Source organism: Schistocerca cancellata, chromosome 8 (assembly GCF_023864275.1).
Source record: "Schistocerca cancellata isolate TAMUIC-IGC-003103 chromosome 8, iqSchCanc2.1, whole genome shotgun sequence".
NCBI classification, from domain to species: domain Eukaryota; kingdom Metazoa; phylum Arthropoda; class Insecta; order Orthoptera; family Acrididae; genus Schistocerca; species Schistocerca cancellata.
The window spans coordinates 307,456,830-307,467,679 of NC_064633.1; the positions used below are offsets into that span (position 1 = coordinate 307,456,830).

At 45.5% G+C, this 10,850-nt stretch overlaps 1 non-coding gene across 1 annotated transcript; it reads left to right on the forward strand.

The window, feature by feature from the left end:
- Positions 1-379: 379 nt before the first annotated feature.
- Trnat-ugu (transfer RNA threonine (anticodon UGU)) lies at positions 380-454 on the forward strand. Its single transcript has one exon. It is a non-coding gene; the product is annotated as a tRNA-Thr (tRNA).
- The last annotated feature ends 10,396 nt before the right edge of the window (positions 455-10,850 follow it).

Below are 10,850 nucleotides of genomic sequence, written 5' to 3' on the forward strand. Positions count from 1 at the left end.
GTTACTAGATATGGGTATCAGAGGTGAATGTGTAGACTACCCAAAGCTAGATTACCCGCCGTGATGTCGTACACGGAACCGGGACTCGGCTCAAATGATATACAGGTACGGTGTCTGTTCTTTCGGACATGTAGGAAAGAACAGACACCATATCCATATAAGTATATAGTTCTGGCAATACCAGCCATGACCTTCTTTATCTGTGCGAATGCACACATATTCCCCGAACCCTTGCGGGACTTGGTAAGAATGTCTTGCACGAGTAATGAGTGTGTTGGGGTAGGACACTACGAATGTAGTGTGTGGACATACAGGGTGAGAATGTGGGTCTCCTGGGAGTCGCGCGCGAAATAGTCCCTGCAGTCGCGCTATCCTCTGTGCCCTCGGTGGCTCAGCTGGATAGAGCGTCTGCCATGTAAGTAGGAGATCCCGGGTTCGAGTCCCGGTCGTGGCACACATTTTCACCTGTCTCCGTCGATATACATAAACGCCCGTCAGCATCTAAAGTAATTAATTCTAATTTCGTCTCAAAAGACTACGTGTTGCCGCTTCTGTAGTCACTGTTGTCGTTGGCTACCACACATTCGGAGCACCTCCCTCTGCAGCCTCGACGAAGAAGGTGCTCCAGTAGTCACCGCCGGAATGGTTCGTAATATTCCAGATGCTGCTAATAAGCCCATCTACTGACGCAAGTTACGAAAGTGAACTACCCTGCACGGTAGAGAGAAAGTTACACTGTCCAATCACATTCTTGTGACCATTGGCCCAAAGTCTGTATAACCACGTTTTTCAGCGTGGACAGCTGACAGACTTGCAGGGAGGAAGCCAATGATGTTCTGGAAGCTACCGACAGAGCTGTGGAGACATGCCTAACCCAGTGCCTGACCAACTGCTCAAGGTTCCTCGGCAGAGGGTCCTTGGCGCAAAGAGCCCGATCGATGTGGTACCTTAGAATGGGCAGCGATACTGGTAGTTTGGTGGCCACGGCAGCACGGTGAAGTCGCTCTTCGAGCCATGCACGTGTACTATGAATTGCGAGACACTTTGTATTCTCTTGCTGCTTGATGAAATCGTGGAGAGGGAACACAGACTGCAGGTAAAGATCGACATTGGTCCCAAGATGCATACATATGTTGATCCACTCTACCTTTCTGAATTACGGTATCACCCAGGGAGTGCCACGAGCCGGCCGGAGAGATGATGATGATGATGATGATGTTTGGTTTGTGGGGCGCTCAACTGCGTGGTTATCAGCGCCCGTACAATTACCCAATCTTTGCTCAGTCCAATTTCGCCACTTTCCGGGATGATGATGAAATGATGAGGACAACACAAACACCCAGTCATCTCGAGGCAGGTGAAAATCCCTGACCCCGCCGGGAATCGAACCCGGGACCCCGTGCTCGGGAAGCGAAAACGCTACCGCGAGACCACGAGCGGCAGACCCGGCCGGAGAGGCCGACCGGTCCTAGGCGCTACAGTCGGGAGCCGCGCGACCGCTACGGTTGTAGGTTCGAATCCTGCCTCGGGCATGGATGTATGTGATGTCCTTAGGTTAGTTAGGTTTACGTAGTTCAAAGTTCTAGAGGACTGATGACCTCAGAATTTAGTCCCATAGTGCTCAGAGCCATTTCAATGCCACGAGAACACACCATAACGCCCCCTCCAGGTTGCAGAGTGTTTGCTATCAGACCTTTCACATACACGCCTGTCCAATAGAGTCTAAAACGTGATTCATCTGAGAAGGCCACCTGTCCAGTTGCGTTACTGGCATGCAAATTCCACTTTCGTCGCCGATTGACAGGCCCATACCCAGCATGGCTGGAAATCGGTAGATCGGCTTGCCATCGATTGGTGTAAATTTTGTATGTCCTCTGAAGGACATCCTGCCATATTCTGTAGAACTGGCGTATTAGACTGTTAAAATCCCGAGCTGGTTCGAGAGCCCTTCTCATAAAATTACTCGCGCAGAATATTGTCGACCTACCGCTGACCTGTAAAGGTGCCACCGATGACAACCAAAGGAGTCCCGTCGTAAGACGAAGTGGCGTCTCAGACCATCTCTCCTGGTTGTCGTGCCGTATGACGGGCAAATCAGGCTCATATCTCATCACTGCACAGGACGTCTCCAGACGTAGTCTTTCACCTGGAATCTCGTTGACTGGAGGATATTGTCTTCATTGGAGAGTCTCGCTTCGAACTAAACCCTGATGACCAGCGAAGACGTGTCTCGAGACTCCCTGGACAGTCGTGGCATGCGCGTCTGAAGGAATATGTCTTCCTTCTTCCTAAAAGCACAGGCGCTGAAGTATCTAATTCAAAGCATTTACATACAAAGTTGCCGGACAAATATTGAGTCAGTTTGGAAGAAGACAAGAGAGAGAGACAAGGGTTTCTGCAGCACTCACACAATTTAATACAGTTTATACATAGCTTAATAAAGTATGGCACCATTAAATGCTTACTAATAACGATATATATACACTCTTGTGTGCAGATGATTCAAAAATCTTAAGCGGCCGGTGTGCCCGTGCGGTTCTAGGCGCTTCAGTCTGGAACCGCGTGACCGCTACGGTCGGAGGTTAGAATCCTGCCTCGGGTGTGGATGTGTGTGATGTCCTTAGGTTAGTTACGTTTAAGTAATTCTAAGTGCTAGGGGACTGATGACCACAGATGTTAAGTCCCATAGTGCTCAGAGCCATTTGAACCATTTGAACCAAAAATCTTAGCGAAATTCGAACATAAATCACGTAGAGCGATTTGGGCCTTTTACAGTATAACAAGCGATGGTACTATGACAGTATCTAAACGGAAAAACCGAGGCAATGGTATTCTATACAAAGGTCCAATAATAGTAAATGGTGGTAAACCACTATAATAAGTAAATGTATTAAAATACTATGTAAGTGAGATTTATTGTAATATATCCAATGATTAGTAATTCATATGTCAACATATTCAACAGTTGATGGATACAATAAATCGCTAGCTTCTGAAAAATTCTAGGAAAGAGGCACTACTTAACTTCTAAAACGTGATGCCCATACAAGTTCTGATGTACACTGTAAGTCACAGTATTTAATTCTGTCTGTCAACGCAGGATGACAGAGGCAGGAAACACAAGACTCCTAATAGTCTTTGGAATATATCTGATTCTGCTATCCACGCTATTCTCTCTTGCACAAACGTCTTCACATCTAAATAACTACTGAAACCTACATCGGTTTGAATCTGCTCACTATACTCATCTCTTGGCCTCCCTCCACAATGCCCCCTCCTCCCCCCACTCCCCTCCACACAAATACAAAAGTCCGCCGCTCTTGGTCTCGCGGTAGCGTTCTCGCTTCCCGAGCACGGGGTCCCGGGTTCGATTCCCGGCGGGGTCAGGGATTTTCACCTGCCTCGAGATGACTGGGTTTTTCCGTTGTCCTCATCATTTCATCATCATCCAGGAAAGTGGCGAAATTGGACTGAGCAAAGGTTGGGATATTGTACGGGCGCTGATAACCGCGCAGTTGAGCGCCCCACAAACCAAACATCATCATCATCATCATCATCACAAATACAAAAACTTCCCTCCAGTACTAAATTGGTGATCGCTTGACGTCGCAGGATGAGTTCAATCAACCGATCCTTCTTTTAGTCAAGTTAGGCCACTTATTCCTTTTTATTCACATTTGTACTCAGTACCACATGATTGGATACATGATCTACCAATTTGATTCCCAGCATTCTTCTATAGCACCATAGCTCGAAATCTTCAGTTTAATTTTTGTTTGCGCGGTTTGTCGAACACGTCTCAGTTCCAGGCGAGATAAATACCTATAGAAAAGACTTTCTGAAACTCTAATTTAGATTCGATGTTAGTAAATTTCTCATTTTCAAAAAAGCTTTCCATGCCATTGCCAGTGTACATTTCTTATCTCTTCTACGTCGGCCGTCATCAAGTATTTTACCACGCAAAAAACTAAATGCTAATTGGAGTGTCTTGTTTCCTAGTATAAATCCTGCAACATCACCTGATTCAATTCGACTACTTACCACTAATACTGTTTTGCACTCGTTGATGTTAACTTCATTCAAAACACTGCCCATTCCGTTCAACGACTCTTCCAAGTCCCTTTAAGCCTCTTACAGAATTACTAAGTCGTCGGCAAACTGCCAAGTTATTATTTCTTTCCAGCTTTCTTTTTCTTTCATTTACTGCTTTCTCCGTGTGCAGACTGAACGTAGGGGAAAGGCTATAATTCCGTCTTACTCCCTTCCCAACCACTGTTTCCATGTCTTCCCAACCACTGTTTCCATGTCTTTCCAACCACTGTTTCCATGTCTCTAGAATCTAACTGCTGTCTGGTGTCTGTACAAGTTATGTATTATCTCGCATTCCATTTATTTTACCCCCGCTGCCTTCAGGATTCCTAACAGTGTAATCCATACGACATTATGAAAAGCTTTCTCCTCATTTACAAAAAACTGTAAACATGGAATCGCCTTCCCATATCCTTTCTCCTAATATAAGTCTAAGGATCAGTACTGCCTCTCGTGTTCCTGCATTTCTCCAGAAACCGAACCAGTCTCCCCTGAGTTAAGCTTCTACCAGGTTTTTTTTTCATTTTTCTGTGAATAATTTGTATTTGTATTTTGCAGCCATCATTTATTAAACTGATAGCCAGGTAATATTCACACCTGTCAGCACATACTTTCTTTGCAACTGAAATCATTAAATTCTTCCTGAGGTCAGAGGGTATTTCGCTTGTCTCATACTTCTTGCATGGAAGGTGTTACGACTGAGGGTCCCAAGAATATCAGTAGTTCTGAGGGAATGTCGTCTACTCCAAGGCCATTGTTTCGACTTAGGTTTTTCACAGCTCTGGCAAATTGTGCTGCAATACCTCCAATCTTACCTTCCTATAAGTCCTTTTCCCTTTTCATAACTTTGCTTTCAAGTAAAGTTTTCTCGTGTCGCCCTTCTATACAGCTTTTCCACGTTTCAACTTGACATTCTGAGGAAGCTGGTTTACCATCTCAACTTTTGCTATTAATACAGCTTTTTTTTCTTTCCTCCAAACCTCTTTAATTTTCCTATAAGGTGGTATCTGTCTTTCCAGTAGTAATGTACTTGTTTATATCCTTACAATTGTTATTGTAGCTATTCCTTCTTAACCAACTTGTAGTTATTATCAACGTCAAGTGTTAGGCATTTGTATTCAATATGGTCTCCTTCATTTGCTACATTCTGTATTTTATCCCATCAATTAAATTCACTATCTCATGGGATATCGAACGAATTCTACTACGACTTGCGTCTCAACCTATATGAACCGCTACTGCCTTCATTATTTCATTTCAAAGCTACTCACTTGTGTTCTGCAGTATTCCTTTCCCCTGCTTCAGTCAATCATTGCCTTATGCAATCTGAAACTATCGAAAACCTCTTGTTCTTTCAAGTTATGAAGGTCCCACCTCCTTTTTTCCTACCTACTTGCAATTTATTCGTTTTAATCTACAGTTCAAAATCAATAAACTGTGTTCAGAGTCCACATCTACCTCTGAATATTTCTTACAGTTTCAAATCTGGTTCCGAAATGCTTCCACTAACATTTTATAACAAATTTGAAACCTTCTGGTGTCTTCTCCAGGCGTGCATACTTCATTCATAATTCTTAAGTCACGTGTTAGTAGTGATTAAATTATGCTTTGTGCAAACTGTTACCAGGCGGCATCTTCTTCCTTCAATTCGTATTAATCTACTATTTTAACCTCTCTTCCTTTTCCAGGCCGGCCGGTGTGGCCGTGCGGTTCTAGGCGCTTCAGTCTGGAACCGCGTGACCGCTACGGTCGCAAGTTCGAATCCTGCCTCGGGCATGGATGTCTGTGATGTCCTTAGGTTAGTTAGGTTTAAGTAGTTCTAAGTTCTAGGGGACTGATGACCACAGATGTTAAGTCCCATAGTGGTCAGAGCCATTTGAACCATTTTTTTCTTCCTTTTCCTATTATCGAAATCTGGTCCCCAATTATTAAGTTCATTACAGGAGAAGAAAACTTAACTGCGACACGTTTAAAACATTTAATATCATATTAATTTCAGATCTGCAAGATGAAAAAGCCACATTGATCGTCGCATGCGATAAGCAGATACTCTCTTTTTTAAAGTGAGGACGGTATCATTTAAAAAAAAAAAACAGGTAAACTGTAAAGAGATAGAGAGACAGAGGGAGAGAGAGAGAGCGATTAAAATCAAAATAAAGATTTTCTCTGAAGCTAACGTATAACATGAGGGGTTCGCTCAGCCCTCCAAACATTTGATTGTGCAATATAATCAAAGACTGGTTGTTAAAAACTTGTGGGAAGTACAGGGGACGGGAAAGAAATCGTCCACAAATAAGGCTCAATGTACTGGATCTTTACCGTAAAATTAATAGTTTATTACAATGTCGAACACTTTTACACTTGCAGCATTCCTGTCAGGGACGCAATCCTCCTGCTTAAAACTGTTGTGGGGTTGGGGGTCAAACCCGGGCCTCCAGATAGCAGAGCTGAAGCCCGGACCCACCGCGCCGTATTTCTTCAGGCGGCCGATCAAGTTCAACAGCGTTGAGGGTCAGAGCTGACTGATACAGTATTCGGTAACATCGCTTTATTCAGGTAATTTACAGTACTTGATGGTGAGACATAGTGTCAGAGTGTCGACCGCCGATGTCCCGTGAGTCCAGCCGGTTCAGCAGACTCATAGAATGCCGACACTGCTGCTGTCGTCATCAAGGCCACCCGACGATGCATTGCGACTTGAGCCGCACTGCTGCCCACGGTTCCAGAGACTGCTACAGTCCCTCGTCCTCGCCGTTCTCCTCCAAATTAGGCCCGCTCTGTTAGACCATGGGACAATGGTGGATGTACTAGTCACCCATGACCCTCAGGCCACCGCTTCTCCCAGGACAGGACCGGACTCGAACCCACGCCCTCCGGGACGGTGTGCCGCAACTTACCACTGGTGGTGGTTGCCGGATGGCAACACACGCCGCCGTCTCTGGTGCTGTTGCAGCACTGCGGCGCCTCCGACAGTGTATGCCTCGCCCGGACCCCGGTACGCCTGGTCAGAAGCGAACGTGGCCCGTAGCCTGGAGTTGAACCGAGCCCCTCCTGGACACACTGCAGACTGCTGTCACTGCCCTCTCTCAGGCAGACCGTGAAACCTCCAAGGTCCAGGCTGCCGTTCCGTCCCGCCCCGCGTTGTGTCCCCAGAGGCGGAATATAGCCCAAACAAGTACATAGAAAACGGAATGTAAGTTTATACAGAATAGTTGTAACATTGCTGCCAGACTGGCCCCTATAAGCGAAGACCAGTGCAGGTCAGTCCCGACACTCGACTGACCTGGCACACTCTCTAAAGCTAAAATTGCCCGTCTATTTATATTGGTTTCTCCCTCATCTACATCTACATCCATACTCCGCAAGCCAACTGACTGTGTGTGGCGGAGAGAGAGACAGAAATTGTGGCAGGGATAAATTCTCACTCTTCAGCCATTTAAAAAACGCCACTCCTGACTCTCACCTAGTGCCCCGCATCATACATCGCAATAACTTAAAACAACGCTCCTTTTTCCTTCCTCGTTGTTGCTCCACTCAAAAACTAATCGTGCATGCAGTACTGCCGTTCCATCTCCGCACCTGCGAGTGCCATGTTAGTTTGCCTGGCCCGCTGGCTGTCATCTGTTACCATACTCTGCAAACGGCCCCATATTATTGCCCAACCGTGCCTTTATTGAATTTTGATAAAATTTCCCTTTCTCTCGACTAGGACTGACACTAACGCAGCAAAACGTTCAGGCAAGACATAACGAGCTAGAATAAATAAAGCCCTTCAGAAAATAAGGGCGATGAGTTGATGGAGACCCCACTTCTGAAGCAACAACAAAATTTTATGCGCTCTGTAGTTTCGTATTCCTGTTCAAAGGTGTTGTTTGCGTACGAAAACTCTGAGAATTGTCGCTTATAGCATGTTCGTGTTATCTAGTGTTGAGTGATACCTTCTAAACCACCCTCTGAGTAACTTAGTAATAAGTGAATTTTCAGAAATCACACACGGCGCTGGTTGATCATGAGCTCCACTGCCATTTAAACGTACTAGTGAGAATGACGCTACAACAACTTCTGGAGTTAGCATAACCTTTCCATGGTTCTTAAACTGACATAAAAATAGCTTCTTCCCAGTTGCTGGCAGCAAAATTTCATTAAAAAGCTGAAGGAGGACCTATTTCCAACGGTGTTAAGTGTTTCATCACACTGTATTTACTAGTTAAAGTCTCACGTGTTGCGGACAGCGCATAATGAAGATCCCGTAAAAAGCGAGGTCGGTTGTATTCCTTCAAGTTTATGAGCAGAAATTCCAACCAACCCACTCCTTTGTTGCCGGAAAGCTGGGTCATGGCAGAAATCGGCCGTAATCTTCTTATAATTTCAGACACTGTCCGAGCGATGTCTTCTGATGTAGTTAGGAGCATCGCTGACGCAGTATACCTTGTAGTTGCGGTCGTGAGTGTCTCTTGAAGGCTACTACTGGCTTCCTATCATTCTGCTGATGGAGTTCAGGATATCCTGCAGTGACCCTTGTCTATTTAATTACTCCTCACATTTGACCTCAAACATTCCAACCGTTCCAAGGATGTTATCCGCCGGACGCCTCTCGAAAATTCACATAACGTGCCACTAATTTCCGTCTAGGAAAACTATCTCTCCTAGATGGCGAGTTGCAAGTATCTCGCTTGTGACAAAGCTGTATCTACCTCCCTGTGGATCGCTGCTGTAAAGCGATCCACCCGCTCATGGACGTATTCGCACTGCTTAGATACTGTAAGGCGCCAAAGTAGCCTCTCTTAATATTTGTCTCGATGGCCTCCTTTCGGAATCTCCCCCGTGTAGAAGATGCATTGCGATGAGGAAGTGGTCGCACCAATGTGGGACATAAAATGACAAAAAAATTTCGACTTAAGGGCATTAATAAACAAAACGGTAATAAAGACCAAAATGGAAAATTTATATCCATACCATTTTTAGGTAATATAACTTACAGAATAGCGGCCTTTTGACTAAGAAATACGCCTGTATAAGGTTGAATGTTGGACGTTAATACTTCTTTGCAAAGTTGACCATTGAATCTGTTGTCGTGTGCATACACAAACTCTGAGTCTGAGATATTATTATCGCGAGTAGTAGCGAGCGAACAGTTGTTGAGAGGAGTCGGAATTGGTAGGCCGCAGCGTGCGGTGAAGAGAAGCAGCGTGACATGTGAGGTCGCAGCATTCCTTAATCGAGCTAATAGCTCCGGAGGAGAACTCTGTATTCATTGAAGGGCTTTTGTAATATGCCTTATTGCTACACGTAGTTGCTGGTTGTTTGCGTACTTGCGAGATTTTGTTTGAACTGTGTACGCATACACTGAAAGTAGTATTTGTGTCTTCGTTGTGGGAGCGCTGGATTAGCGGAGCGGTCTCAGGCGCTGCAGTCATGGACTGTGCTGCTGGTCCCGGCGGAGGTTCGAGTCCTCCCTCGGCCAGGGGTGTGTGTGTTTGTCCTTAGGATAATTTAGGTTAAGTAGTGTATAAGCTTAGGGACTGATGACCTTAGCAGTTAAGTCCCATAAGATTTCACACACATTTGAACGTTTTTGATCTTCGTTGTGGCCACAAACGTGTTTATTGGATATAGACTTTGTGGAATAATTAAATCTTGTGTAAAGGTTGTGAGTGTTGAAGTAATCTATTCACAAATACAGTAAATTAAAATCTTTATTGGTCTCTTTCATTTATTACACCGTCGGAGACGTGTTTGGATGCAACCCAGTCAGGCTGAACGTCTTAGGCACATTGTCCAGTGAGTGCAGCAAGGTGGAGGTTCCCTGGTGTTTTGGGGTATGCCACAGGTGGACATGGAAGGCTCCGTAACGACTGTACGATACTTGAATGCCATCCTCCTGCCGATAGTGCGACCATATCGGCAGCATTTTCGCGAGGCATTCGTCTTCATGGACGACAATTCGAGACCCAATCGTGCACAGCTTCTGAATGACTTCATTCATCGCTCATCACTCGTCTACAGTGGCAAGCATGTTCTCCAAACATGAACCATATCGAACAAACCTGGGATGGATTGAAAAGAGCTGTTCATGGACGACGTGACCCACCAACCACTCTGAGGGATCTACGCCGAATCGCCGTTGAGGAGTGGGACAATCTGGAACAACAGTGCCTTGATGAAGTTGTGGATAGTATGGCACGACGAATACAAGCAGGCATCAATGCAAGAAGATGTGCTACTGGGTATTAGAGGTACTGGTGTGTACAGCAGTCTGGACAACCTCATATGAAAGTTTCGCTGTATGGTGGTACAACATATAATGTGGCGTTTTCGTGAGCATTAAAAAGGGCTGATATGATGTTTATGATGATGTGTCCCAATTTTCTGGACAGGTTCAGGAACTCTCGGAACCGAGGTGATGCACAACTTTTTTGATTTATGTTGTTTACAGGGTTCACAGGCCTGAAGGAAAAAGTCTGGGGATTGGCGGTAGAATCTCGACAAGGGGTGGTCACTAGATCCGAGCGGCCGATGCCACGAGCTGTGCAAGGAGTACTTCACCGGGGTCAGCGTCGCCTGCAAGCAGCAGGCCGACATCCCGTTGGCTACATTCGTGTTGGACTACCGCTCGTCGCCTGGCTGCCCTCTTCTACCTGGCTTTCATTGGAACCATTCAGTAACTGATGCGACACACTGTGGATCCACGGAACTACTAGCTGATAAAGGGGAATAACATTCTGTAAACCTCTCGGTGATTTGTTTCATTGTCTCCCTGC